The sequence below is a fragment of the Triticum dicoccoides genome, chromosome 3B (genome assembly GCF_002162155.2).
Source record: "Triticum dicoccoides isolate Atlit2015 ecotype Zavitan chromosome 3B, WEW_v2.0, whole genome shotgun sequence".
NCBI lineage: Eukaryota > Viridiplantae > Streptophyta > Magnoliopsida > Poales > Poaceae > Triticum > Triticum dicoccoides.
The window spans coordinates 718567418-718572526 of NC_041385.1; the positions used below are offsets into that span (position 1 = coordinate 718567418).

General features: G+C 43.4%; 1 long non-coding RNA gene across 1 annotated transcript; it reads right to left on the bottom strand.

The window, feature by feature from the left end:
- Positions 1–1794: 1794 nt before the first annotated feature.
- LOC119278085 lies at positions 1795–5073 on the bottom strand. Its single transcript, XR_005137522.1, has 7 exons — positions 4960–5073; positions 4473–4614; positions 4054–4202; positions 3652–3744; positions 3097–3559; positions 1958–2676; positions 1795–1879 (listed from the first exon to the last, which is right to left on the bottom strand). It is a non-coding gene; the product is annotated as an uncharacterized LOC119278085 (long non-coding RNA).
- Between the last annotated feature and the right edge of the window lie 36 nt (positions 5074–5109).

A 5109-nucleotide genomic window follows, 5' to 3' on the forward strand; every position in this document is an offset into this window, starting at 1 on the left:
TCTAGATGAGTGTGTGTACAACACTACAACCTGCAAAATAGATTTTCCACGTGCTTGTTGTCAATATTTGCGGTACAATTTGAAATTCATAATGCACCAAAGTTATTGTGGTGTGATGATCTGATTTAAAGCTTTTAAGTAATGGATTATACAAATCAGCATGTGAATTTGTACTCAAGATCGTGATTCATCCCGAGGGATGCATCATTTATAGTTGAACAATATTATCAGCTATTTCGCTTTTCTGAGTATAGCACAAGCCTAAGTAAATATGGGTCGAGGTAACCAAACCTTACAGTACAGATTAAATTAATACACGCTTTTATTGAAAAAGATATACCAAATTCCATTTTGCAATGGATAGCATGCCTGTAAATAATGGACGGGACAATTAACGCTTTCTTCGTAGTGAAGAACAACCATGTGTGCACATACAATTTTCACTAAATTTTAGTACATGTCCAAATTTTTCTCCCGTTGCAACGCACGGGCATAATAAAGTACGGATTGACTCCGTGTGTTCATCGTCACAATACGCTTTTTCCCATTAATTTACGTTTTCAATTTAAATTTTAAATGTATACGCGAGGTGGTACTAATGTTGCCATCGGTATAGAATCGACACATTACGTTTCTCTATTCGTCATGGGCTTTACCCCACATGGGCCGCGATTGCGAGCAGCGACTTTGCCCTTGCATATGGAGCAAAAATAGTTGATTTTCCTGGAGACGAACTCATGACCTGCCGTTTCATCTCAACTAGATGACCTGGTTGCGCCAATAGCGCAAGAACCCAGTTAGAAACAATGTTAATAGGGAGTACGTAGATGTAGATGGCTCAAGAACCCAGTTAGAAACGATGTTAGGAGTAAGTAGATGACAATGTAATATGAATTGTATTAATTTAGGAGTAAGTAGATGTAGATGACAATGTAATATGAATTGTATTAATTTAAATCTGTTTTCAGATGGAAACAATTCAATGTTCGGAAGGGGGAGTATTGTTACGTGTATATAATGTCAGATACAATAATAGTGTTTTAAGCATGCAGTTTAGTATCAAAAGTATCTGCGTTCGTAGTGCGAAACTATACATAGGCAACCGGACAGCTTATTTAAAGCCAGAAGCCAAAAGGCTCCACGAGAATTACAGTTCAAGTAACATCACAGAACTCAAAGATAAAGAATATTACAATCATGCCAAGTGCTGAGAGACAAAAACACTGCCAATGGTTGCTTCACCAACTACCACCACGACGCGCAGCGCTGACCACGTGTCTAGCATGACCGCTGGTCTTGGTTCCATCAACCAGTTCATGGTATGCGTCATGTTCCTCTCCCCACTGTACTGAAGTGAGAACACCTTGGCTCCATCTTCGCGGTGGCTCACACTACATCTTGGCAGCGGAGCGGCTCCTGCTGCAGCTCCGAGGTGCTCCGACTCCATCTGCATCTCAGCTCCTGCTGCAGCTCGGAGGTGCTCCGGCATCTCAGCGACCCGGCAGCTCGGAGGAGCCGCGCCTCCATCTGCATCTCAGGCGGCCCAGCAGCTCCTGCTGCAGCTCGGAGCTGTGGAATTGGCAGATGGCGCCGCCCTTGCTTGTATCCGCGACCCAGTGTGAGTGGAAGGAGAATCTCATTTCATTCTCGTAGCTGCTTGGACTGGCCTTTCAACAGGATGATCAACAAAGCATGTCGCACGCACGCACGCACGCGCACGCGCACACGCACACGCACACATATGCATCCTGACAAATGCCTAGCTTATTCAGGACGGTTTACCTTATCTTTGCAGAGCACGAAGTTGTGCTTGGTAGCTATTAAGCTTCCTTGTCGACAAATCATGTTCATCAGCAGCTGGACTGTTTACATTATCACCCTGATAATTTAATTGAAAAGCATGAATTCCATGGAAGCAGAGACTGAGCTGAATGCATGGAAGAAAAATGTGGCTAACCGTACATCCATGGTCATCTTAGGCGATAGATGAATTACTGCCTTGTTTTCTTTGCATTGCCAGCGTTCTTAGCACCAGCACTGCTCCTGAATGGTATGAACCAACACTTTGAAACCCGTAGTCTAGGGATGCAAGGCGGCGCCCGAACCCGTCCTGCTCCGTATACAAATTAGAAAAAGCTAGTTCTAATTAGGCTGTGCTGCTGTTAGGCAAAGCTGTACTAATTAAGCACTTTGGTGGGTCTATGCGGGACGCCGCTCTGCACCCCTACCGTAGTCCCTGATAACAAACCCATAGCCCCCCTGCAGGAATTTTAGCAAAGTCCTATCTGGAAGCAGGGACACACTATTCGTAGGAAGCTCAAGCTCAACACCAGCAAGCACAGCCCCGTCGTCGGCTATCTCACACACGTACAAAAGAGCAGGCAAAGGAACATGCGCCGCCAGGGTCTCCAAAATAGGAATCACAAAAGATATAGTAGGGCACATCCTGAGCAGAAGAAATAGTCCTTGAAAAGTAAGTTAACCAGCAAAGGCAAATGGAAAACAGCAACACAGACACAACGCCTAGTCAGTATGTGTACAGCAAGTAACAGACAATTACAGAACAAGGTGATATAAGCAATCCGCGGTAGTAAACAAACCTTGATACGAAGATCTTCACTCAAGCCGCTACCACCCACTATTCAGCAAAGCAATTGAAGACACTGACAGAAGGACCTGCAAATCAAAGTGCGCATGGGGACAATCTGTCAGACGCGTGTACAAAAGAACCAAAAGAAAAATGCAGCAAGAGCATTCTAATAACCATTTGACAGCTCAACATAAGAAAACAATCTGAAGGTTTTAACGGTATCTACTTCTTCCTAGAACAAACAGAGGGCAACATTAAAAGCAACTACACATCCTATATGTTTTTGTTTGACGCACCTAGACTCTTTCTTTACTTGTCACCCGTACCAATACCAACAAGAAGCAAACAAAAGTTTCACCAGGCATTAGAGCTCAGCTAGAGACCGCATATGTATGAGGCACCGTCTCGCAATGGCGCATCCGAGCTTAGCTAGAGACCGCATATGCAAACCGATTAACCAAGCAGAACAGAGAAGAGACGAATCAGAAGAGGACTCAGATGCTCACGATGTGGTTGAGGTGGCGTGCATGATGAAGAGGTGGTCCTAGCGCACGGCGAAGAGCGGGCCGCGGCCGATGTCAAATGCGACGTTGAGGGACGGCACGGTGATGCAGGTCTCGTGCCCGCTCACCGAGATCCCCTCGACGGCGTACCCCTTCGCCTCCACGCGCTTGCGCTGCACCTGGGCGCGCGCGGCGGTACTCCTCCTCGTCGGTGAGCTCCCAGTCGAGCACCGAGAGCAGCCCGCTCCCTTGTGCATCTGACACTTTCAACTCCTCAGCATCATCTGACTTCTCTTCCTTGGCATCAGTGTTCTCAGGGGCCTTCTCTTCACAAGCTTTCCCCGATTCCACCCCCTTCCTTTTTGGCATTGTCGCTATTATCAACTTTGTCCCCACCATTTTGTTCTGTGTCACCATAAGCTAGAATTTTCTTCAGCTTAAAGGCAGAATCAGACCTTTTGGGTATCTACATAACCAAATACTGATGATTCACAAGGTCAAGTCAAACTAAAGAAACTAAAAATAGCATGTTACATATCGTTAGTACGGAAAGTTTACCCTTCATCATGACCATTCTTATTAGGGTGTGTATTAGGGTGCAACTTCTCATAAGCTTCTTTCTTAGCCTCCATTTCAGCATCAAATTCCTTCCTGTATTATGCCAACATTGGATAACACGTTATTGATAGTTTGATACATAGTTATAAATAAAGTCAGCAATGTGAAAACTATAGACACTGCATTCATGATTCTAAAATGTAAGAGGAAATGACGTAGCTATCAATCATCATGAGAGACAGTACAAAATCTTGCATCGAAGTATCTAACCAACATCAATTGATAAAGAAAGAGCATGCGAACAAATATATTGGGAATAAGCCCAAAGAATGAGAACATAAATTCTATCACTGGTAAATGGTAAGCATGACACAAAAGAACTTGAATCGGTAGTTAGCTTACTTTGTTTTTATTTCTAGATCCGCTCCTGCAAAACTAAGTTTGTTATTCATGATATTGTTAGCTTCAACTTCTTCCGAAAATTCGACCAAAGCTGTGCCGGAGAATTGCCCCTTGTTAGAAACATGTTTTGGAAGCCTTACGATGTTAGCCTGTGATGCACACAGTTCAGAAACAACATAGCACCATCAGCATTTATGTTACACGATTCGTGTATTTATAGTGATGCTGCGCCAACTTGCAAGTTTGCCAAATTATCATATCAATTGAATATCACATGCATAGTGCATCTAACTGAACATTTCCAGTTCAAAGTAACTGATAAATGTGTTACTGAAAGTTGAAGCAACACGCAATGTGCAATCTAGCGGTTCTAGCCTATCCTGTCAAGTCTGGTATTCAAGGTTATACAGATAACATACCTTGCCATACTGACCAAAGAAAGATTGAACATCTTCCAGCTTTACGTTGTGAGGAAGTGGTGACACAGCAATTGACCTCGAGTCAATTTGCACTATAATTTCATCTGGCTTCAACAACTCATTAGCTCTCCCAACTCTCTCCCTGTGTAAACCAAAAATTGGTCTCAGTTACACAACCATATAACTCGCATATTTCTATAAGAGCAACTGAAGCAAGACATGTTCATTTTGGCCTAATTTGCACCATGCAGCAACCATCCACTTGAACAGGTGAATTAGCTAGATCATAATGAAGATTTGATCAAATATAAGAATAAATCATCTACTTAACAATGAAGTTCAACTACAGAGTTCACCTTGTCAATCAATACATGAAACTGGAAAACATAATATTATTCTTCCACTCAGAAGTTATGCTTCTTAGCATTGAAACAGGAACCCCACTGTAGATCACTAAAGATTTCGCATGTCATGTAAAAGGACTGACCTGTAGGTCGGCTCCCTTCCAGATTTCACTGGTAGGAATCAATCCCCAACGCAAACCTAAAAAATACGAAGAGATGAATTAGAGGGAGGAGCGTGGGTTCATCCAGCACAGAAATAGGGCGGGGGAGAGATAGATCAAGGGAAGAAGGAG